The sequence below is a fragment of the Trichosurus vulpecula genome, chromosome 2 (genome assembly GCF_011100635.1).
Source record: "Trichosurus vulpecula isolate mTriVul1 chromosome 2, mTriVul1.pri, whole genome shotgun sequence".
NCBI lineage: Eukaryota > Metazoa > Chordata > Mammalia > Diprotodontia > Phalangeridae > Trichosurus > Trichosurus vulpecula.
The window spans coordinates 104,442,889-104,469,590 of NC_050574.1; the positions used below are offsets into that span (position 1 = coordinate 104,442,889).

Below are 26,702 nucleotides of genomic sequence, written 5' to 3' on the forward strand. Positions count from 1 at the left end.
GAATGAATAGGTAAAAAGATAAATTAATAAGATCTTAAGCAAGTTACTTGTGCTTAGTGATCCGTTGGTTTATCCACTGTGTAGAACTATATTTACCTTGTCTAGATCACCAGTTCTGTTCAAGATCAGGTTAGATTATATATATTTATATATAGACATATAGATATATAGATATATATAGATATATAAAAATATAGATAGATATAGATATAGATAGATAGATAGATAGATAGATAGATAGATAGATAGATATAGATATAGATATAGATATAGATATATATTTCAAGGCATTTTAACCTCGGTGATTCATGATACTTTCATTTGTAAAATGAAAGTGTGTCAGACTGGAAGATTTCTGAAGTCTCTTTTAAGACTTACTCCATTTAGCTTATTGAGGGTGGGATTCCATAGTGGTTCTCTCAAGATGACAGCCACAGGTCTATGTGCTGTCCTTCAAGACATATAATTTACTCATCAGATCATGGACAACAAAGATGAAACACTTTGATGTTTTTCAGTGACATATTTACATTGACATATTTCTCAGCAATTTAATGCATAAAAATCCCAAATGAGTATATCTATCCATACATTCTGTCAAAATAATAATAAAATAATAAAACAATTATTGAGAATTTGTATAATGCTTTAGGTTTTGCAAAGCACTATGTGTATATATATATATATATATATATATATATATATATATATATATATATATGTAAAATCACATTTGATCATCTTAGTGACCCCATGAGTACCTAGTATCTCCATTTTACTAGTCAGGAACCTGACGCTGAGAGAGATAAAGTAGTTATTTGTCCAGGCTCAAATAGTTAATGATCCTCTGAGGAAGGATCAGAGCTCAGATTTTCCTGATTCTAAATTTGCAATTGCATCCTCCATGCTTATATCCTTATATCCTGCCTACAACTCCAATCCATAATTCTATCATGAACTCCAGCTGACATGACCATAGCTGACATAGCCAGTTCGGCTGTTTCCAAAGCCATACCCCATGAACATTTCAAATTCAACATTTACAAAGCAAAATTCATTACTTTTTCCTTTCCAGTTCCTCCTTTAATCTTAAATTCTTTGTTTCATTTGAGGATAGTATCATCTGTGAATTGACCCTTGCTAACAACATTGGAATCATCCTTCACTCTTCCCACTTCTAACCTCTCACATTTGATCAGTTGCTGTGTATTGTCAATTCTCTCCCAGAGAATATTTCACATCTACCTCTTCTCTCCTTTCATACTTGCCACCCTTGTTTAGGCCCCTATAATTTTTGCTTAGGCTAAGACAATAACCTTCTAATTGTCCTTTTAACTCTTTTAACTTTTAATGTTCCTTTAACTCCTTCTCCCTTTTCCCATCCATCCTTCACATAGCAACCAAATCAATCTTCCTAAGAGAAGATTTTGGTCATATTACCTTAAGCTTAAGAAATTCCAGTGGTTACCTCTTGCCCCTAGGGTAGAATAGATATCATCATTATCATTTTGGTTTTTAAAGTCCTTGAAAATCTGGCTCTAGTCCACTCTTTCTCATTGTACATTACTATCTTTAATGCATCCTACATAACAGACACTCATCTGCTTGCTGTTTTTCACATAAAACATTCCACTTCCGTCTTTGTACTGTTGCCTGCACTCCTGGAATGCTCCTTTTCCTCACATTCATGCACATCCCCTGACTAGCCCCAATCTGTACCTCCTCAGCTAGAAGTGAAGTATCTCTCCTGATTTAAATTTACACTGTTACTCTTGCCTTTTTCAATGCTCTTAATAATTCTTTAACATTCATTACAGGTATTTGGGAGTGTAAATAATTCCCTAAATAATATCAGGTCCTACAGGACAGGAAGTTTTGATTGGCATCTGTGCCGATGTGTCTAGGACTTGTGATTTTCTATGTCTAGGAATTCCATCCATGATAGTATAGAGAGTAAAGAGTAAGGACTTGCTTGACTCCAAATCTAACACCCTATCCATTATGCACACTGCCCCTCTATTGCCAAGTTCATAGAATAGAGACTAGACCTTTGCCTTAATTTGCATAAGGAACTGATGGAAAGGGAAACTTCTACCAGTACAGATCAGTACCTTCTCTGCATCTTACTGCCTTTGGGAGTTTCCCAGAAAACTTCAAATTTAAGTACTTACCTTGGATAAAATAACAATGATGATGATGATGATGGTGGTGGTGGTGGTGGTGGTGGTGGTGATGGTGATGGTGCTGATGGTGATGATGATGATGACAATATATGTCAGAGGTAGAATTGAACGTAGGTCTTTCTGGCTCCAAGGTCAGCTCTCTAGCAATGCTACCACATTGTCTCTCACTTGGTATGTAATCAACACTTAAGAAATGTTTGTTCACAAGTAATTGATAATAATTTGGTGTCAATGTAGTAGGAATTCTCAAGTGTAGTACCTCAGTGATTTGAACTTGGCTTTGTAATGTTTAACATTTTTATGAATGAATGAGTAAATGAATGAATAACCAAAAATGATTAGTCTGTGTTAAGTGTTGGGGATAAAAATAGAAAAAGCTAGGCATTTTCTTCTTTCAAGGAGCTAATATTCTAGTTGGGAGAGAAAAAGTAAAAGGAAGTTCAGCTAATTAGATAAAATCTAGTTGGCATATTCATTAAATGTGCAGCTGACACACAATTCAGAGGAATAACTAATACACTATAAGACAGAGACAGAATCCAAAAAGACTTTGACAGGCTATAGCATTGGGATGAATCTAATAAGGTGAAATTCAGTAGAGACAAATGTGAAAGTCTTGCACTTGGGTACAAAAAATCATCCCTACAGGTATAAGATGGAGAAGGCATACATACACCACAATTATTCTGAAAAGTATATTGATATTTCTAGTAAGCTAAAAGTTCAATATGAGTCAGTGGTGTGATGTGGCTGCCAATATCACTACTGCAGTCTTGGCCTAATTAAAAGAACCATAGCTTTCAAAAACAGGAAAGTGATAATCCGCATCCCCTGCCATTGGACCTCATCTAGAATATTGTGTTCAGTTCTGGGGATTAAGGTTGAGAAAGGTATTGGTAAGCTAGAAATTGTACCAAGGAGGGCAACAAGGAGGTCTAAGAGCCTTGTTTTCATAACATATAAGGATTGACTAAAAGAATTGGACATATTTTACCTGAGAATAAAGACTGGATTTGGGGGGATGTAATAGCCATATTTGAAAGCTTATGATGTGGTAAAGTGATTAAATGTGTTCTGTATGTCCCCAAAGCACAGAAACAGAAGCAAAGGGGTGAAGCTGTGAAGGCCAGTATGGCTTTGATTTCAGGAGAAATTTTCCAAAATGAGATTGACTTTCTTAAAGAGATAATGGATTTCCTCTCCTTAAAAGCCTTCAACCATAGGCCATATGACTAATTATTAGGTATGTTAGAGGAGGAATCCCTTTGTGTGTATTGTATGGATGATCACTGAGGTCCCTTCCAATTTACAATCTGTGGTTCTCTGATTCAATGAACATCCTCTAATCCTACCTCTTTCCACAGGAGTAGAATTTCCTCAATATATTCAAAAGGGATCTTGTGGCAAAAGAGAAATATATAAGACCAAAATCATAATCTCAACATTAGTAATAGTTATTTAGGCCAAACACTATCATAGATACTATGTAGAGGATACAATAGTTTTGGTTGCCAGCAGATTAGTGGCCACTGTCTTATGACCTCAAACACTGAACAATATAACTCATCACTTACCCGAACTTTACAAACTCAACTTATAGTTATAGCTATCACACATTAATGTATGGAGATGGTATACACAGGGAAAACAAATAAAAACAGATGGTATGTAGAAGGGAAGCAGAGCAAAGAACAAGGCTGACAGGCTGACATTCTGCATTGAAAGACTCTAAATTCCTTCTGCCCTCTCATATCCCTGTGTTTAGACTCAGGGTCCTTTCTCAGAAAAGTTGTGTCATACTCATACTCACACAGCTGTTAAGTAGAGGGGTTGTGACACAAATCGTATTGTAAAGGTAGAAATGACAAGACTTGCTCTCTGCATACAAGATCTGAGTCAAATAAAATAACATTTTAAACATGGAAGATGAAGTGAATGTTCTCGCCATTAACAGAAGTGGTGAAGTCAGTAAGAGCAAGTTTAAAGAGAAAAGTAAGAAGCTCATTTGAATGATTGATTGAATGAATGCTGAATGAAAGATGAGCTAACTAATAGAGCAACGAATGAACAATAAAAATTTTTGAGAAGAGAATACGACTGGTGACCTTCCATTGCCTTCATTAGCTTACCATAAATCTGTCTTCTTGAAATGCCTTGGCTTATGGGTCTTTTATTTCCCCACCACTTATTTTTAATTATACTGGAAATGCAAGGCATCCGAAAGATCGGTAATGGTGTTTATGCTAGCAGTAATAGTACACTAGTCAATTTAATTATATCCTTAAGATGATTTTTCTGGACCAATTAGTTGAACCCATTTTGTCTGAGTAATTCATTGTAGTCCATCCCCAATTACTAATACATCCCATTAAATAGGTAAATGTCCAAATGATGAGCCAATTCTTTTCCCCCTTTTTTTGTTAAATAAGCACCTGAATTTAATACACAGGCATGCTTCTTGGTACCCAGAAAATCAACTTTTTTCTAACTAGTTCTGAAACTGGGTACACTGATCTGAGAAGTTGGGACTTATAATGCATAATAATTAATTTCCTTAGCGTCTTGGTACTGGGGACTTGATAATGATCCCTGAAATAAAATATTTCACAAAGATAATTAAACAGTGGGGGTCAGTACAGTTATGGTGTATATTGTTTCATATGTTTCTCCCTTTTTATGTCACCATCCCTTTTCTCTCCTATAGTTCCTATCTCAACTTTCCCATTACTCTGTTAGGAGATTAAATTATTCATTTACTGGAAATTAAATTCAATTCAACCAATATTCTTAAGGGTCTTCAGTGAATGTTTTTACCTCTCAACTAGGAAAAATAAGTGAACATTTTAAAGAGGAAGATTTTGGTTAGTTATCAAAGGAAACCTCCTAGTAACTAGAGATATCTATAAATGAAATAGGGTATCAAAAGAGAAAGAATACCTCCTGTCACTGGAGGTATTCAAAGAGAAGTTGGATGACCATTTAGTTAATGACTTAATAGAACATCATGGTCATTTAGGAAGAAATCTCATAAGTTTCATTTTGATACATTGAGTTTAAGATGTCTAGTGGACATCCAGTTCAAGATTTCTGAAAGTCAGTTGAAGATGTGAGATTAGAGATCAGCAAAGAGTTTACAAACTCACCTTATAGTTGTCGCTGTCACACGCTAAAGTATGGAGATGGTAAAACCTATATAGTGCTTATTATGTGCCAGATACTGTGCTAAACACTTTACAATTATTATATCATTTGATCCTCACAATAACCCTGGAATGTAGATTTTATTATTATCTTCATTTAGATATGAGGAAACTAAGGTAAACAGATTAAATTACTTGCCTGTGGTCACACAGCCAAGAAGTGTGTGATGCTTTGTTTGAACTCAGGTCTTCTTGACTTCAGCCTCATGCTCTATCCACTGAATCACTTAAGCTGCCTCTAGGATAGGGCAATTTAAGAATCATCAGAATAGTGATGGTAGTTAAATCAATGGGAGTTGATGTTGTCTACTACAATTAAAGGAGTAGAGAGGCAGAAGAGAAGGGGACCCGAGAAAGAACCCTGAGCTGCACTTATAATTAGAAAGTGTGATAAGGAGGAGGATCCAGCAAAGAAGACAGTAAAGGAATGGTCAGGGGAATGAGGGGAAACAGAAGAGAGAACGATATCCTGAAAACTTAGAAAGAAGAGAGTATCAAGGAGAAAGTATTTAATGATATAAAAGGCTGCAGAGAAGTCAGAAAGAATGAGAATTAAGAAATCATTAGTGATTTTGGAGATAGCAGTTTCGGTGGAATGATAACTTTGGAACCCAGATTGCATGGGGTTAAGAAGGGAACAGGACTAAAGAAATTTGAGATACCCATTGTAAATATTGCTTTCAAGAAGTTTAGTTATCAAGAACAGAAGAGATATGAGATGATATTTAGTGAGAATGGAAGGCTTAATTTGAGGGTTGTTGTTTTTGTTTGTTTGTTTTTCAGGATGGGGAGATATGAGCACGTTTGTACCCAAAGAAGGAATGAGCCAGTAGACAGAGCAGGATTGAAAATAAGTGAAAATGTGGGAATTACAGAAGGGGGAATCTGTTAGATGAATGGAATTGAATGGAATCACTTGAACAAGTAGAAGAGTTAACCTTGGTAAGGAGCAAGGCCACTTCATTATGTGAGACAGAGGGGAAGGAGGAGAAAATAGCAGAAAACATTCAAGTGATAGGAAATGTGCCTTCTGAAGAATTACCGCAGCTGCACAGCAAAAAAACTTATAGCTGACATCAGCAGGACCCTTCGAAGAGAGAAAGAGTAGCCAAGTCCTGTAGCTCTAGAACTGTGAGGTGCTTTAGCTACACGTGTTCCCTACATATATGTTTCACTGCCATTGTAGTTTAGGAGCAAGTGGGTGGTACATTGGACAGAGCATATTAGTAAAGTAGCGACAAGACATTCAAGAAAGAGTAAGATGCCATACAATTTATGGGTCTTGTTTTTAATGAGTGAATCTGAGAGAGTATTTAGACTTGCAAAAACATGCATACATATAAATATTTACAACTAATTTACGCTAAAACAAATCTCCATATAAAAACACTTAGGTCTATTATTCTCAAGAAAGATCCTTTATGCAAAAATATGCAACTATACAAAAGAAGATCATATATTATTTTTCTTCTCTTCCCCAATGGCACTTACCATGGGGTTTTGCCTATAGTCAGTACTTATTGAAAAAAAAAAGTCTGCTGATTGAAAAAGGAGAAACAAGACTGGACAAGTCAAAATATGATTCTTGAAATGGAGTTTTAAACTGGTACTCAGTCAGCTTGGTCTCTGGATACTTTGAAATGATCTCTTTTCATATTTTCCTTGCCATCTCCTTGGTGGAGGAACAGCAAACACATGAGTACTGTCATGGGTATATATTATGAATATATTTTGCCCTTTGAGCACAGTGTGTCAACTGTACTTGTCAGAAGGGAGCAAAATTATGTCCCTGTTTTTCTGGTTTCCTTGGTTGCAATACTCTCAAATTGTTTCAGTTCTTTTCTACTTAAAGATTTGGCTGGAGATATTTAAAATTTGTGATATAAAAGCTATTTGGAGCCAATATTTCCAATTTCAAATTAATAAAGTTTTTGAGGGAAGGGGATAATCTTCCACTAATGGGACTTAAAGCTGTGCCCTTGAGGATTTGTTGAAGGAAATGACAGTCTTCAACATAGAGAAGATTTACCTAGGCAATTAAAGCTGTCCTCAAATATTGCAAGGTCTATCATGTGAAAGTGGGATTCAATTTTCTAGTTGGCCCAGAAGGGCAAAACTAGGATTTGTGACTGCAAGTTTAGATAAGCTCATTTGAATCCCTTATAACATTAGTAATAATAATAATAATAATAATAATAATAATAATAATGTCTAACATTCATGGAATGTCTTCAAATTCTCAAAGCACTTTATCTATATTATCTTATTCTGATTGTGACAAAAGTAGGTGCTATTATCATCCCCATTTTACAGATAAGGAAGTTAAGAGGTTAAGAGAGGTTAATGACTTGCCCAGAATCACATAACTATTACATGTCTCCTCTATTAGATATTAAGTTCTTTGTATGTAGATATTATTCCTATTTATCATAACCCTCTCACTCTATCAGTGTCTAGAAAATAATTGGTAAATGTTATTAAATGGATAAGCTGAAGAATAAACCAAAGTTAGCCTTTGTAATGAATGCATTTAATGGGTTAATGCTCTCCGAGTAACTGTCCTTGCAATTTTCATAGACTGTCACCAGGTGGTGACAAAGATCATGGCTGAGATAAGAAATTTCCATTAATTCCTTTATCATTAAATAAATACTGTCAAAAAGGTACTACCTCTCTTATTTTCTTAACAGATTTTTAATTGTTCCTAATCATAATCAGTCAGGCATTTAAGTGACTATATGTTAAATCCTGTTTTAGGCACTGAGGTATAGTGAATAAAGCTATCTCTACTCCCAATGAGATTACATTCTGATGAGCAAGATAGAAAATTGCACACATCATGGATACAGATGTATAGAGAAATATAGAGAGATAGATATAGATATAGATAGATGTAGATGTACATATAGATATATCTGTGTGTATGCATGTATGTATGTGTATAAATGCATTTGTTAATGTCTATGTAGATACATATAGACGAATGCACATAGTTAAACACTTTGAGAGGGAGGGAACTAGATGCTGAAGGTTAGAGGATACAATTTATGTACAATATGGTGTCTAAGGTATTGCTTCAGGAAGGAAAGAGAACCAAGAGGTAGAGGTAAAAAGCAATATGTTCCAGGCATGGAGGATGGTGAACACAAAAGCATGGAGAGGGGAGATGGAGTGTCAAGGGTAGGGAAGAGAGAGAAGGTCAGTTTGGTTGGGTCAAAGTTGGGGGGAGAAATAATGTTCAATAAGACTGAAAAATTACATTGGGGCCAGATTGTATAGGGTTTTAGAAACTAAACATACATTTATATTTTATTTGGGAGGCAATCAGAAGCTGAGTTGGTTAAATAAGAGGCTCCCATGATCAGATCTGTGCTTAAGGAAAATTATTTGGCAATAATCTTTAGAATAGATGGGAATGGTAAGAAACCAATTCAGAGGCTAGTGATGATGAGGACCAAAACCAAGGTGATAGCAGAGTGGGTTGAGAGAAAGGATGAGATGTGAGAGATATAGTCAAGGCAGAGATGGCAGGATTTGACAACTGATTGGCTGTTTAGGGAGAGGGAGGAAAGCAGAGTAATGCCAAGATTATCAACCTGAAAACTTGGGAAGAGGGTGGTGACTTGGATAAAAAGTAGATAAGCTTGCAAGAAAGGAAGGTTAAGGGGGAGAGATAATGAGTTCAATTTGAGATATGATGAGTTCAACATATCTCAAGGACACAGATTTTAAAACATCCAATAGGCAATTGATGATATGGGAAAACATTAAAACTGGCCAGGTATATCTAGTAGTCATCCTCTTAGAACTGGTAGTTAAACATATGGGGCCTGACGAGGTTACCAAGAGAGAAAAAAAAAACTATAGGTGGAGAAAAGGAGAGGACCAAGAACAGAAACTTAGAACACCCTTGCTTGCAGTCAAGGAGTATAATGTTGGTAATGAGCTAGGAAATGTCATTGAGGAGTGGTCAGAAAGCCCAGGAGAAAAGACTATCATGAAAACTGGTAGAGAAATAATGTCTATAGGGAGGTTTTAATCATAAACACCAAATGAAGCAGATTAATCAAAAAGGATTAGGACTTGTTTTAACAATCCGGCTAGCAGCTTCTGTGGGGCCCAGAAAACTGCTGGCATGCCGGGAAAGCATAGGTTCTTTTTATCTGCTTAAACAAGGAAAGCACGGTGAAGAGGTTGACCAGCTCACTTTAATCCAGCATTCAGTTAGTTCAGGGGAGCATACAGACAAGCATCAACAGACAGACCAAATATAGATTTATTCACTTACTTCAGGGGAAAAAACCAGCACCCTGAAGTTCAGGGGGAAAAGCCAGCACCCCAAACTTCAGGGCTAAATACAAACAAATTACAAATATCAACAGACAGACCCAATACAATTCATAGTTACCAACATCCAGGTTCAGCCCAAGAGCTCAGGCTGGCCCAGAGTCACACTCGCCACCGCTGCCACGCCAACTGGAAAAGGAAAAGGACGCTTCAAGCTGTCTTCTCCCCTCTTATAGAGTTTTTGACATCATCAAGCGCCGCCTGAATGACCAGGGCCGATTGGTTCCTGAGTTGGCCCCTCCCCTCAGCCAGCCCCATGAATCATCACACAGGAAGTTCTGTGCTCCCAGGCATGGGTCTCTGGGCTTCCTGCCCTGGAAGAGAAGCAGCAGACCCAGCACCCAGCAAGCCTCAATGAGATAAACTGAGTCACTCAAAGAAAACAAAGCCCACTCTGGTCACAGGACTGAGCAAAGACCATCAGTTCAGTGATTATGGAATCATTTTGAATATTGGACAGAACAAATTCAGCTGAAAGATGATATTGAAAGCCAGAATACAAAGAGTTGAGGAGTATTTGAAAGGAGAAGAAAGAGGTTGCAAATGTAGTCAACTTTTTTCAAGAGTTTGGCTGAGAAAAGGAAGAAAAATATAGAAAAACATTCTGAGAGATTAGGAAGATCTAGTGATGTATGTGTATGTATAATATATATATATATATATATATATATATATATTTGTGTGTGTGTGTGTGTGTGTGTGTGTGTGTGTGTGTGTGTGCGCTTAAAATGATGGAGATGTTGGCACGATTGAAGACAGTAGGGAAGGAACAAGTTCATAGAAAGACATTAAAGATTTAAGAGATATTGGGGATTGTTGAGGATGAAACCCACTGGAGAAGACTGGAAGAGATGGGATCAAATGAGCTTGTAGGGGGACTTGACCTTGGCTTTAAGTACCATCTTTTTGTAAGAGACTAGGAAAAGGGAGAAATGGGGTAATACTGTCAAGGGAGGTTCCAAATGAATTCAAAGACAGGTCGCATTGAATGGCCTCATTTCTTTTCCGTAAAGTAAGAGGTGGGGTCCTCAGCTGAAAGAAAGTGGGGCAGGTATGTGTGTGAAGGCTTCAGGAATGAAGTGAATGTTTAGAATAGGTTTTGTAGTGAATGAGATAGGAATCAATTAGGGAGAAATAAAAGGACTGCCTTTCAACAGTGAGGAAAGAGTTGGAAGTTGAGCACCATAAATTTGTAACATACACAGTCATTGTGCTTGTGAGATTTCCCCAGATCTGTAGAGCATCTCCTGAGTAGGAGCAGAGGAAGTTGCTGGTGGGGAGATGCAGAGTAGAGGTTTAATGATGGAGAGTCTATGATCAAGCAAGTCAAGGGATTTAAGAGCATAGAGTTTAAATGGCTATTAGAGTGAGGTACCAGAGGAGGTAGAATGAAATCAGAACGAGGTAATGGCTTGAGAAAACATTTAGGGATAGAAGGTGTAGGGATCTCAATCATGGTGAAGGACAAGCTTAGAAAGAATGATACATAAGAGATAGGTCGAATGACAGGAGATTATGATCAGATAGGGAAATTTCAGAAATTTTTAAATAGGGAAGTAGAGCCCTTGTCAGAAATACTGAGATCTAGTGTGTGACCAGCCATTTTTTTATGTGTGGCTGAGGCACAATAAAGAAGTAATATGTCATGGGACGTAAGGAGATTAAAGAAACTAAAAGATAGTATCTATATCATCTCCATCTCTATTTCTATTTCTGTTTACAGAGTAGATCTATCTACAGATATCAGTACTAATATCAATATAGATCTAGAGTCAAAAAGGGCTATATCTTTTCTTGTGATTGCTTAGCTCTGGCCTCTGGGGCATATTCTGATACCAACTTTCTAATTTGTGGTGGAAAACAATACAATAAATAAGAAAGACAAATTCAATTGAGTGGGAAGAGGAATTAGTTCTAGTTGCTCACAATCTATCAGGTAGCTTCCTATAGTATCTAACTATCTTGCTAACTAGGGATTCTGGGACCTTGTCAGTCATTAAAAATTATTATTTCAAAGTTATACACTTTTAAAATTCCATTTCCTAATCAAAGGTGCACATGCCACGCCCCAGTTGCAAGTCTGAATTGTAATAGCATACTAAAATGGAAAGAACACTGAACTTAGGGTCAGAAAACTTGAGTCTGAGGCTTGATTATGACTGAATACCATTGGGAAAACAAATTAATCTCTTTATATCAATTTGATCATAAGTAAAGTAGGTATAAGAATCTTTGCATAGCCTACACAAAAGGTTTGGTGAATAAAGTGTTTGTAAATTATAAAGGAGTATAGAAATATGAGCAATTTAAACTTACTGTTGTTATTTTTATATTTTCATGAAGAAATAAAAGAAAGTGCTCATTCCCTGTACTGACCGTATTTTAATATGTCATCATTATAATGGGATAGTTAACATGTCATGTTAAGACATTCCTCTTCCTGGTTCTGCCATTCTGGTAAAGCTATGAGGTCAGGAACTTGCCATCTGGAATAATACATTTGAAATCATATGTAAGTTTAGATGTGATTTTAAGTGTATTTCATATGTATGTATATATGTGATGTATTTAAATATATGCATATTTAATCATTATTTTATTTGTATTTCTACACTTTTCCAGTAATATACCTACTAATGTAACCTCAACAACCAAAATCTTATGATATAAAAAAACCTTATAGTTAAATAAAACAAATCAACATATTGGCAATGTCTCACAATGAATGTCTCATTCTCTCCCTATAAGCTACCACCTCTCCACCAAAACGAGGGAGTCATGCTTCACTAGCAATTGTTCAAAGTCAAGTTTGGTTACTCTACTAATCACAGTAATCCATAATGTTTTCTTTTATACTGTGTTAATCATTGTGTGAATTTTTTTTAATTCTGCAAAAGCTTCTCTGCATCAGTTTATGTCTTCCTGAGATTCTCTAAGTTCTTCATATTTGTTATTCCTCGAGGCACAATGGTATGAATTTGCAATCATAAACTATAATCAGTTCAGTCATTTGCCAATAAATTTTGTTTCTGATTCTTTACTACCACAAAAATGGTGCTATAAATACTTCTGTACATATACATTTTCTCTCTGTAATTAACCTCCCTGGATATATGTGCGATACTATTATTACTGAGTGAAATGACATATAACATTAAGTTACATTGCTAATAGAGTTGGGACAATATTTTTCATATTATAGGTACTTATAAAGATCTTGAAGGCTGACTTGATGACTAATTGAATTTCTCTATTTGTGAATTTTGGTTGTTATGAAGAAAACCAATAAGATCCCTTTATACCTTTTAAAGCTTTTTCATAGTGTCTTGAACATATTTCCTTTAATAGAACCATATACAAAGCTAGAAGGGACAATAGAGGTCACCTAGATTGACCTTCACACTTTTCAAATGAGAAAAAAGACAAGCACTTGAGTGGTTAAGTGACTTAGCCTAGGTCCTATGGTTAGAAAATAACAGAGTTAGGATTTGAATTCAGAGCCCTACAAATTCAGCAAGCTTTTCACTGTGCTATACTGCACCTTTATCCTTTCTGGAGACTGGCCACTTCTGACTCAATAGCTTCACTCTATTCTATCACACAGCATATCATAAGAGGTCAGATTGAGTGCTGGGCCTGGAGTCAGGAACACCTGAGTTCAAATCCAGCCTCAGACACTAACTGTGTGGCCTTGTGCAAGTTACTTGACCTCTGTTTGTCTTAATCCATTGGAGAAGGAGATAGCAAACCACTCCAGTATCTTTGCCAAGAAAACCCCATGGACAGTAGGATCTGCAGTGTCATGAAGATTTGGACACAACTGAATAACTGAACGACAACAACAACAAAATGCTGTCACAGATTCTTCAGGAAGGATTTGTAAAATAGCATGTTAGGAACCTTAAAGAAAGAGCCATGTCTCTGTATAGTGATTTATCAAAATGCAGTGTGCAAGTAGAGATGGGATGAATAAGAATCTAAGGAACTGTATTACTTGTTCATGATTATATTGAAGAGCATTAATTACCAGGGGATTTAATTAAAATTTTATGTTACTAAGTAACTCAACTTACTGAGTACAAAATTTAAGCTTAAATAGAAAGATTATCCTATATGCTCCACCTAGACTCTCAAGGCTCTGCAAAATAAATATGGAATCTCTCTGGCGCTTTGACTAATGTTGGCAATTGAGGCCTTTAGCTATTTTTGCCACAATGAGCATGGTGCATAAAATTAGTTATGATTTTACAAATCTTAAAAAAAGTTGCTGAGAACAGTTTTGTAAAACTGGTGACAGTGACAGAGACTTAAAGCACCCTAGGTCTTCTACTTCCAGGTAATATTTTATCAACTTACAGCTATATATTTTGGGTGGAAAAATTTACCTAAAGGGATTAAATCAGAGGAACAGCTATTAAATGTTTCAAACACATGACCAAAGATTAATTTAGGCTAAAATGGAAGGTGATTTATCCCCTAATCTGGTTTTATGGACTTGCCTCACATAATGGGTAGTTCTGAAAGAGAAATGAGGCTTCCACTTAGTGAATGGAAATTCTAAAGGGTTTGCCTGGAGATTTAATTTCCTAATGCCATAGTGACCTAGACAAATGAAATTGCAAATCTCAGCCCAAACTGAGACACTTTTTTATGCAACAGGAAAGGACTATAGTCTTTCAAAGAAATAAAACCCTAGGATTATACACTGTAACCTTAAAAGTCTAAAATTTAATCTTCAACCACTATCAATTAAACCAACATTGACTGGACCAACTTGTTCAAAGGTAAGATACCCATCACATTCTGCTTTAAAGGTCAAGACTTGAGGCCTTACCCTAATCCTGTGCAGTTATCTTCACTTTTTGAAAAGTAGAAGTAAAATGATGGTCAAAATGAAATGCCAAGTTGGAGTAATTCAACAAGTTTTTCTTAAGGACTTCTCATTGGTCAGGAACTATGGTAAGCACTGAGGACAGAAAAACAACTACAAAAACAGTCCCTCCTCTAACGTACTTCACATGGTACTGGGAAGAAATAAAATGTAAGTTCTATCCAATTCAATGAACATTTATCAAATTCCTCTTATATGCGAGGCACTATGCTTAATTCTGAGGAAACAAATAAGAAAAAGAAAATAAATCACTGCCCTCAAGTAGTTTGCAATCTAACTGAGGAATGTAATTCACAAAAGGAAGCTGAAAAGGGGGTGGTGGCAGGGCACCAAGGGGACTAGGCATGGGGGTATGATGTTCACTACAGCTGAAACCAGCACAGGTCCTGATGAAAAAAAGAAAAGTTACCTCTCCATCATATGTGCATATAAATAAATGCAGAGTAGTCTTTGATAGGTGTGATGATGACCTAAAAAATTTTGGTTAGTGGGGATTCAGGAAAGATTTTGGGGGGTAGGAGGTAGCGCTTGCGATAACCTTTGAAAGGAATTAAAGATTCCAAGGGGATTTGGAGAGAGAACATTCTAGGCACGGGAAGGAAACTGAAGAAAAGCGAAGAGCTGGAAAGTGAAATCATGTGTTTAGAAAAGATCTATAAGGTCAGTTTGATTGGAAGGTAGAGAGCGTAGGAAATAAAGCCAGAGAAACTGATTAGAGCCTAATTTAAAGGACTTTAAATACTATATGGGGCATTTATTTGTATCTTAGAGTCAATTTTGTTGTTATTCCTTCTTTTTACTCATGGTACCTAGTTGCCCTTAGTGTCAATAGGCAGCCACTAATCTTTCTTTTCCAGTCAACTCCATGCTTTAGGAATAACAGTTTAGTAGATGTGTGGAGAATAGATTGAAAGGGGTAGAGATTAGAGGTAGGGAGAACAAAACAGCAGGTATTGTAGCAGTACAGACAAGAGATCATAAGAGGCTAATGGGGTGATGACCCTATGACATGAGAAATGATATACAGATTCAGATAAATCTGTATAGAATTGATCAGTAAAACCATGGGAACAAATGAGATCACCAAGAAAGAAAATGTTGAGTGAGAAGAGGGTCAAGGGCAGAACAAACATGCAGTTGTTGAGTAGAACATAGATAATCATCCCTTAAAGAAAATTCAGTCAGAGATGTAAGAGAAGAATGAAGAGAGAAGAATGTCCTGAAAACTAAGAGAAAAGAGAGTATCCAGGAGGGAAGGGTCAATATAGATTCAAATGCTAAGCATGGTTAAGAAGAAAGTATATTAAGAAAATGACATTGAATTCAACAATTAAGGTATCATCAGTGACCATGCAGAAGCCACTTGCAGTCAAGTGGTGAGGCTGGAAGCCAGATGGTCAAGGGTTGAGAAGTTAGTGGATGGGGAGGAAATAGAAGAAGCAGGAGGCTTCTTCTAGGAGTTTGATTGTGAAAAGGGAGAAAAATAGAAGATGATTGCCCCAAAGGTCTTTTCTAGTAGCTGTATGGAGAATGGATTGGAGTGGGGACAGGCGGAGAGGTTGAGAGACCAAAATAACACATATTGTAGCAGTTCAGTCAAGAGATCATAGGAGCCTGATATAGGGTGATCTAAGAAGATGTCAATCAAGTGAAAAAATTTAAGAATGGAAGAGATTTTGAAATTTTTTTAAGTAACAGAGAATGCACTAGTGGTCAACAGGAGAGTGAAGATGGTGTAGGAGGAGAAAAGGTTGAGCAGCTGAAGGAGAGTGAAGGAGATGGGATCTGGCGTACAAGTAGAGGGGTTGGTATTTCAAAGAAAAGGGCTACCTCTTCCTCAAGGACTAACAAGAGACACATTCTATTCATACTATTTTTTACTGAGGCACCTGTGGTGGATTTATAAATGACTTGGGTATAAGTTCCATGGGGCATGAATGGGTGAGGATGTACATTGACAGAGGGATGACTTAAATCATGAGATTATAAACATATCAAATTTTAGAATTATTCTCAATACAAATATCATTTTCTAGATGCTTTTTATTTTATCATTTTATTTAATATTTTAGTTTTCAACATTGATTTCCACAAGATTTTGAGTTGCAAATTTTCTCCCCATTTCTACCCTCCCCCCATTCTAAGATGGCATATATTCTGATTGCCTCATTCCCCAGTCAGCCCTCCCTTCTTTCACCCCACTTCCCCCATCTCCTTTCCCCTTACTTTCTTATAGGGCAGGATAGATTTCTATGCTCCATTCCCTATATATCTTGTTTCCCAGCTGTTGGCAAAAGACTTTTTTAAGTATCTGCTTTTAAAACTTTGAGTTCTAAATTCTCTCCCCATTTCCCTTCCCACCCACCCTCCCTAGGAAGGCAAGCAATGCAACATAGATCACACATGTATCATTATGTAAAACACTTCCACAATGCTCATGTTGTGAAAATCTAACCATAATTCCTTCCAACCTATCGTGTCCCCCTTTATTCAATTTTCTTCCTTGACGCTGTTCCTTTTAAAGAGTATTCGCTTTTGATTACCTCCACCCCCTATCTGCCCTCTCTTCTATCATCCCCCCTTTTTTGATCCCCATCCCCTTACTTTCCTGTGGAGTAAGATACCCAATTCAATGTGTATGTTATTCCCTCCTCAAGTTGAATCCAATGAGAGCACAATTCACTCATTCCCCCTCACCTGCCCCGCCTCTTCCCTTCCAAAAGAATTGCTTTTTCTTGCCACTTTTATGTAAGATAATTTACCCCATTCTATCTCTCCCTTTTGTCCCTCTCTCAATATATTCCTCTCTCACCCCTTAAATTTATTTCATTTTTTAGGTATCATCCCTTCATATTCAACTCATCCTGTGCCCTCTGTCTTATTCCCTTTGACTCCTATAATACTGAGAAAGGTCTCATGAATTACACACATCATCTTTCCAGGTAGGAATGTAAACATAACAGTTCAACTTTAGTAGGTCCCTCATGAATTCTCTTTCTTGTTTACCTTTTCATGCTTCTCTTGATTCTTGTATTTGAAAGTCATATTTTCTATTAAGCTCTAGTCTTTTCATTAAGAAAGCTTGAAAGTCCTCTATTTTATTGAAAATCCATATTTTGCCTTGGAGAATTATATTCAGTTTTGCTGGGTAGGTGATTCTTGGTTTTAATCCTAGCTCCTTTGACCTCCGGAATATCATATTCCAAGCCCTTTGATCCCTTAATGTAGAAACTGATAGACCTTGTGTTATCCTGATTGTGTTGCCACAATATTTAAATTGTTTCTTTTCTGGCTGCTTGCAGTATTTTCTCCTTGACCTGGAAAATCTGGAATTTGGCCACAGTATTCCTAGGAGGTTTCTTTTTGGAATCTTTTTCAAGAGGCAATCGGTGGATTCTTTCAATTTCCGTTTTACCCTCTACTTATAGAAAATCAGGACAGTTGTCCCTGATAATTTCTTGAAAGATGATGTCTAGGCTCTTTTTTTGATCATGGCTTTCAGGTAGTCCAATAATTTTTAAATTATCTCTCCTAGATCTATTCGCTAGGTCAGTGGTTTTTCCAATGAGATATTTTGCATTGTCTTCCATTTTTTTCATTCCTTTGGTTCTGTTTTGTAATATCTTGATTTCTCATAAAGTCACTAGCTTCCACTTGCTCCATTCTAATTTTTAAGATGGTATTTTCTGCAGTAGTCTTTTGGACCTCCTTTTCCATTTGGCTAATTCTGCCTTTCAAGGCATTCTTCCCCTCATTGGCTTTTTGGAGCTCTTTTGCCATTTGTGTTAGTCTATTTTTAAGGTGTTATTTTCTTCAGTATTTTTGGGTCTCCTTTAGCAAGTTGTTGACTTGCTTTTCATAGTTTTCTTGCATCACTCTCATTTCTCTTCCCAGTTTTTCCTCTACTTCTCTAACTTGCTTTTCCAAATCCTTTTTGAGCTCTTCCATGGCCTGAGACAAATTCATATTTTCCTTGGAAGCTTTTGATATAGGCTCTTTGACTTTGTTGACTTCTTCTGGCTGTATGTTTAGATCTTCTTTGTCACCTAAAAAGGAATCTAGAGTTTCAGTTTGAGTCTGAGTTTGTTTTCACTGCCTGTTCATGTTCTCAGCAAACTACTTGACCCTCGAGCATTTTGTCAGGATATGACTGCTTGTAGAATAGAGAGTACTTTGTCCCAAGCTTTAGGGTCCAAGCACTGCTGTTTTCAGAGATACTTCTACTCCACCATCACCCCAGGCTCTGTCACAGCAGTACTCCTCCTTCCCCAAGAACTGCCAACCAGGACTGCAATACGGATCCAAGCAGGGCACAGCAAGAAAATCTGCCTTTGTGCCCACAAAGTGCTCCTTGCACTCCTGCTGTGATCCACTGCAAGGTTCCTCCCACAATGTAAGCCAGGGACTCAGGAAGCATCTGATCCGTCGCTCTGAAAGCAGCCTAAGGAGCTTCCTGCTGCTGCCACTTCCACCACTGCACCACCCCCGCCACCCCCAGGGCTGGTGGCCAGACTGCTCTGAACTTGATCCCACAGTTTCCCTCTAACCTGCTCTTTGGTGTTTGTGGGTTGAGAAGTCTGGTAACTGCCACAGCTCACTGATTCATGGCCCCAAGGCCTGTTCTCACTGTCTGGCTCTGGGTCTTGTCTGTCCTGGCATGGCTCATGCTGGGCCGCGCTCCATAGATAGCACCGTGGATAGACCCTTCCCGGTGACCATCCAGGCTTTCCTGGCCTGGAAGCCTCTTTCTCTCTGCTATTTCATGGGTTTCACAGCTCTAGAACTTGTTCAGAGCCATTTTTACAGGTGTTTGGAGGGATTTGGGGAAGACCTTAAGCAAGTCCCTGCTTTCCAGCCCCCATCTTGGCTCCACCCCCCTCAATATATCCATTTGCTAGATGTTTTAGGTGATAGAAAAATGCTTTAGTTTTATCATCCTGCCCTTATAAAATCTATCACCTAGCTGATAGAATATAACAGTTCAATGTGAAGGCAGATATAAATGTACTTCCTGTCCAGGTAAGGGTCACAATGTTGAGGTTTACAGGTTTGAACAAACCAGGATCATAGCTAAAATTTGTGAGTTCCTTATGGAGAAAGGAAATAAAGAGAGGTCAGTCCACATGCCTCCAGGGCCAACTTTGGGGTAGAAAAGAAGTTCACTTAGGACCATATTAATGCGACCAGAGAATACTGAACCTTCTAAAGAATTTCTGGATTATTCTAAACATTTTAGTATGTTTATTACTACAGTATACCTGGTTGGGGTTATATTATATTACATGACATGGTTACATTGCACAAGTACCTCGTGCAATGAGCAGTAGGAGAGGCAAAATTTAAGATAATACAGGATTTCTTATATTGTAAGAGATATCTCATACCTGTAAATGAGTTGCTAAGAGTATAGTTCATATTTACTCTATTTTTTTTTCTTTGGAGATATATTAAATCTTGGATGCATGGAAGAAGTTAACTACTATCTAAAGCAGCCTGGCTGTTGGTTGATCAATTAATAAAATAACAAACATTCATTGAGCACTTCTAATAACAAAGATAAAAACAAAATAATCTCTGCTCTCAAGGAGTTTATATTCTATTGCTTTAGACATCACGTACATGTAAAAGTATATGAATAGACCAGGAGAAAGTGAGCTAGTATAGGGCATGGTTTAAGATTGAACTAAGGCAGATAACCCAGAAAGCAGTTGTTTATAAAACTAGAAAGAAGGCCACAAAAAAGATAAAGAGAGGAACAGATCCTTGCAAATTTTTAGGTTGTTCTATTCTCACTGGTGAAAACAAACAAACAAAAAATAACATTTGGACCCAATACATAGAGAAGAAATCGGGCTGAAGGCAACACAATTTAAGCGACTTAGGAGTTAATTAATATAACTGAAAAGACATGTTGGGGACAGGTTGTATGGGGCTTTTAAAAGTCAAATTGGGGAGTTTATATTTAATCCTGGAGGAAATAGGCAGTCACTGTAGTTTATTAAGTGGAAGGGAGGCATGGTTAGAACTGCATTTAAGGAAAATTACTTTGGCAGCTGTGTGATGGTGAAGTAGGGAGAGATGAGACAAAAAGTCCATTCAATCAGTGAATCAAACAATCCAAAAGAATTTGTTCAGTGACTCCTATGTGCCAGGCATTGCACTAGGCACTGGAAATATAATTACAAAGAACGAAAAATCTCTGCTATCAAGGACATCATCCAGAAAAGAGGTGTTGAGGGCTTAAACTACGATGGCCGTGTGATTAGTGAGAAAGGAATACAATTGACACGTTTTGTGAAGTAGAAGTGACAAAGTGTGACAGCTGATTGAATTTGGGGGTGGGAGAGAGTTTGGGGTTGAGGAATGCACTGGAAAACTGGAAGACTGGTCATGGTCTCAACAGACATAGAGAAGTTTGGAAGAGAGATGTGTTGGAGGAAAGGGGAAAGATAATGAGTTCTCTTGTACTTAATGAATTTATGGTCTAAGTAGAATAATGTAGTGAACAGAGACCTAAATGAATCTGGAGTTAGAAGATTTGGGTTCAAATCTTGCCTCAAGTACTCAACTAGCTATATAACCCTGGCAAGTCACTGTGCCTCAACTTCATCATCTGTAAAATGAGGGGCTAGTTTCAATGACCTCTAAGGTCATTTCCAGCTTAAAATCAATGCTCTGTGATCTTAGGATTCAATGTCAAATACCCATCGGTTATTGCAGGACTGGAGCCTAGGAGATAGACTTATGTTGGATATATAAATCATTGGTCACATCCTTTGATATAAAGATTAAATCATTAGAAACCAATAAGGTCACCAACAGAGTTTAGAGAGATAAAAGAGGACCTGGGATAGAATCTTTGGACACAATCACAGTTAGGGAATGTGATATGGATAATGTAGAATTTTGCTTTAGGATCACTTTGCCTTCTATGTGGAAGATATATTAGAGTGAGGAGAGATTTGAAGAGTAAGATCAACTAGGGCATTTGAGTATTCCAGACAAGAGTTGATGAGGTGCCAACGTGGGCAGATGAATTAGAGCCCGAAATCAAGTGAGGGCTGTGGAGTAGTGAAACGGGTACAAATGCAAAAGATGTCAAGGAGGTAGGTTTAAAGGCTTGCTCAGTGACTGGTAACCAATCAGATATCGTTTGGACTGGATCTCCCCTTTGGGAAGATTCTTTGCAAGTCAGTAAGGGCAACTACACTCAAGAGAGTAGCTAAAAAGATCAGTTTACCCCTCCCACCTTCTTTCCCATATAAAAATATTTTAAATCTTCATGTTATTGAAGTCAAAGGATTTGGGTTGGAGTTCTAGCTAGCCCACTTCCTTGTCAAATATAACCTTGGATAAATTATTTTACTTCTCTCAGCTACATTTTCTTCATCCATAAGTGGGGGGGGGTGGTATTATTTGTATATTAATAGTTGTGTTATCATGAAGGTCCTGGAACCTGTAAAGTGCTAGATAAAACGTAAAATATTAATAAGACACTTCCTCCAACACATCTACATCAGTGCTAAGCTATTGCTGTATGTAGATATAGAAAGTCAAGGCTTGGGCTCTTCGAGAGATAGAGCTAGAAACAGATGAAAGAAAGCCAGTATGAAGAGGTAGGAAGTGAAGAGGAGGACATTGGAACTTGAGGACTGGGAAAGTTCACAGCAAATGGCAAAAATGGGATATTTACAAGCCAAATGATTTGTGAAAACTGAGTCCAGTGAAAATACTAATTCCCCAAAGAATTTGAAGTCCCACCCTGTGGGGCTTCTAACTTCAGTTCTGTTGGTCAAATCATTTTACTTTTCTGAACCCCAGTTTCCTCATACATAAAATGAGGATAATAAAAGCTATAGCACATACCTCAAAGGATTGTTATGAGACTAAAATGAAATAATATATGCAAAGACAATTTATACAATTTAAAGCCCTATATAAATGCCAGTTATTATGATGGATAGTGTATAAAACTTTGATTCTGCTATTAGAACATAGGAAGGCTGTCTTCCCTCTACTCCATCCCCTAAATGACGTCTCTCCTCAATGTGAGAGTTCCATGAAGTTCACAGTACTTGGTTCCCCAGTGCTTTTTCCTCAGCCACTGTTCTATACGAACTGATAATGGGAATCAGTCTTAGCTGTGAGCATAATTTTATTCTAATAGCTCTCATCACTGCTTGATCTATACCAGTATTTTCTGTGTGGAGAGTACTAACAAAACTAGACATATGCCCTATACCCATGCATCCCACACAAACACAAATACCACCATGCCTTTAAAGGCAACAGGAGAGCAATGGCACCCGAAGCTCCCTGGCTCCCTACTCTCTCATGCTGGTTCTCTTGCTTTTATACTAAGATCACATACCATGTTCTTACCAACCACAAATGCCCCCCCTCCACCCTCTCCTTCCATGCTCTAGCAATTAATCCAATTTCCAAAGACTTCCTTTATATATACAGCAGACTTCTGCCTACTTCTTGAAGTCTATAAATATCTCCTGCAAAATTACAATTAATCATTCCCTTATGGGGAGTGTCATATGGGAAAGGTTGTTGGATTTGGAGTGAGGAAGACCTAAGTTTCTATCCTGTCTCATATATACTGTGTGACCTTGAAGAAGTCACTTATCCTCCAGGGAGAATTCAGCCTCAGTTTCCTAAAATAAAGGTGGAAGTTGAATTCATTGGTTTCTGTGGTTCCTTCCATCATTCAGTTTTTATTCCTTCTTCCCAGCTGCCCCCATAACAGTGAGTTGCAGGCAGGGAATCTTGCTTTGCAAATGACAGCACCTGCTTCTCTTCCCCTCAGCCCTACAGCATCCCAGTCTCCTGACACTTAGTTATTGAGTTCTTTCACTTCCTATATCAAACAGTGTACTTGGCAGGGTTGTTTTTTTTTTTTCTAGGCAAGCATAGCTCAGCAGCAAATGCAAATAAAAACCAAACGTTTCCCTACAACAGCTGTACATGGAAGAGCTGTGTTCTTCCCATTTTAAATCTGTTTTCACTCTAAGCAGGGGGGGAGGGAAGCAGAGGGGGAAGGGAACATAAAAATATCAAGATTCAGCAAGATGGCTATTGCACTGGTTTAACCTTTTTAAATTTTTTTTCATTTTATTTTTTTCAGTTAAGAAGGATTTTATTTTCTCTGCCTTTCTACTTAATTAAAAAAAACAATTAAAACCTCTTGTAACAAATATGTATAGTCAAGCAAAACAAAATCCTTCTTATATATGTCTTATTCTGGATCTTGACTCTATCTTCTTTCTGTCAGGAGTTGAGTAGTATAGGAAAAATGGTTAGGTGCCACAATATGAGCAACAATGCCTTAAATATGTATATACATGTATGTGTGTATATATATGTATATGTATACTGTATGTATATATACATATATGTATATACATGTTTGCACGTATATATGTATACTGTGTATATATACATATATGTATATGCATTTATATTGTATGTGTGTACAAAAGCTCAATAGGTTCCACAATATGGGCAGCAATGACTTAAATATGTATATACATACATGTAGATACATATTATATGTGTACTGCATGTATATACACACATGTATATATACATGTATATTATATGTGTGTGCATGTGTGTGTGTGTGTGTATAAAAGCTAAATAGGTCATCCATTCCATCCTTATCAAGTGAAGTGCTAAACTTTCCTCCTTTTGTATTATGCCTGCAATGGCTTTCTAGTTTGTACTGCTTCTCTGTGTATAGTGTGTGGGCTTTTCCTGAATTACAAAATATCACAATGAGAGTTTTGGACCATCTGATCTTTAAGGTCCTTTCTAGCTGTAGTGATCACTAAATCTATGTGCCTTTGAGAGAGATAATCTTAGAGCCAAGGCAGGAGGAAGGCCAGACAGGGACTACACCACCAGCTGAATGGCCATATTTCGTACAGTTCTTTCGAAGATAATTACAAAAATGCACTTTTAAATAGTTTCTCTAAACTTAGCTTCAGATTTATTGATAAAGGAGAAATAACAGAGTCATATATTTAACCCTTTTCAGTTCTTCTTGTCATCCCCTCAATTTTGGCCTGGCATTAGTGTGGAAAGGGAAATGCTGTCCATTGACAGAGTACTTAATCAATATTTGTGGAATTGGATTAGATTCAGCAGGATTTTCCTCTGTAAGCCAGAATGTGAGAGTGCTATTATTGGTAGTTGAGAGCTTTTTCTAAATATATATGTTGATTTTCTCGTGGAGAGTTATTCATGGCAGCCAAGAAAATAGCCTACACGAATAAAAATATAGCATCTATAATGAAGGCAGTGATGAAGTAATAGCTGGTATTTATATAGCACTTAAATGTTTGTGAAGCACTTTATATGACATCATCTCATTTGATCTTTAGAACAACCCTGTGAGTAAAGGACTTTAGTTACACTGTTTTATAGATAATGAAACTGAGGCCTAGCATGACTTGGCTCAGGATCACATGACTTAATCACTTTTTTTCCGTGGTAAGAGTAGCTGGTATAGTGAAATGCTCAGTATCTTGCTTTCTTTATAATTTACTCAGAGTATGATGTCTATGCCTGAGGACTACCTTCTAGGATGGTCCTTGAAAAGCTTGAGTATATCCAAAGAAGGGTTACTGAAATAGCGAGGGAGTCCAAGGCTCAAACCCATATATGTATTATAATATCTATCTATGTCTACACACACACACACACACACACACGCACACACACACATATATGTGTGTGTGTATATATATATATATATATATATATATATATATATATTATAATACATATATTAGTTGGAAGAAATGGGAATATTTGCCCTGGAAAAGAGAGGAGTTATGCGGTACAGGATTGCTATCAATGTTACAAGGTCTGTGTGGAAGGGAAATTAGACTTTTCTGCTTAGACAAAAAAGATGGAACTAGAAGCAATTGCTTTAAGTCACAGTGAAGCAAATTTAGGTTTGATGGAAGTGAAAACATTCAAATAATTAAAGCTGGCCAAAAGAAAATGAACTGTCTCAAAAATAGTTAATTTCCTATCATTGGAAGTCTTCAAACAGATGATAGATGACCATTAATCAGGGAGGCTGTAAGGAAAGCAAAGGTTGGAGTAAATGAACTCTGAGGTCATTTCCAATCTGTGATTTTATCAATCTATAATTCTGTGATTCTCTTTTATCCAAGTATAAGCCATAAGGGAGGAAAGTATATGGAAGATAGCCAAAGGGAGACACCTTCCTTTCTGTGTCTAAGAGGACTTATAACTAAGTAGCTATAACCTCAAGAGCAAAGGGCAAAGGAAAACATCCATTGTACCATGTTGCTCCACTGCTCAAACAACTTCAGTTCCTCCTTATTGATTCTCAGATTAAATTTAAACTCCTTTGCTTGTTATTTAAAGCCCTTTGCAATCTGGCCCCAGGTTGCCATTGTAGGCTTGTTTCACAATACTCCTCTTCTTTTGCCTTATATTTCGGCCATCCTGGTCTAACTGGCCATTCCCAAATTCAGCCTTCTAGATCCCATATCTGTCCTTTTGCTCAGCCTTTGCTCCATGCCTGGAATGTCTTCCTTCATTAGTCCACCTTCCTAGAATTCATAGCTTTCTTCAAGACTGAGCCCAAGGGCCAATTCCTCTTGAAAATCTTTCTGGATCCCCCTAGTTCACAGTATTATTCCTTTCTTCTTATATGTTGATTCATCTATTTACACATACTATCCTCCAGGAGAATTTTGGCTCCTCAAAGGCTAGGTCTTCTTTATCTTTAGAAGAAGATAGAGAACCTGCTTTGAATCTGGGAAGATTTGGATTCAAATCCCTTTTCTCATAAAATAATCTGTTTGACCCTGAACAAGGCACAATTTCTTTATGTCCTAGGCAACTCTAAGATGACAAATTTCAGAGAAAGTGCTGACCTTCATCAGAAGATCAAGTTTCCTCACGTGAGAGTTTGCTATACTAATGAAATCACTGCTCCAGTTTCTTTTTCTCTGGACCAATTGATTCATTTTGTTTATTTACCTTTTTGTTCTTTTCTCATTCTGTCATGTACAACTCTTTGTGACTTCATTT

The 26,702-nt window shown here is 37.2% G+C and overlaps 1 non-coding gene across 1 annotated transcript; it reads right to left on the bottom strand.

Annotated features, from left to right (window-relative positions):
• Positions 1–24,198: 24,198 nt before the first annotated feature.
• LOC118840596 lies at positions 24,199–24,328 on the bottom strand. Its single transcript, XR_005009771.1, has one exon. It is a non-coding gene; the product is annotated as a U6atac minor spliceosomal RNA (small nuclear RNA).
• Positions 24,329–26,702: the final 2,374 nt, after the last annotated feature.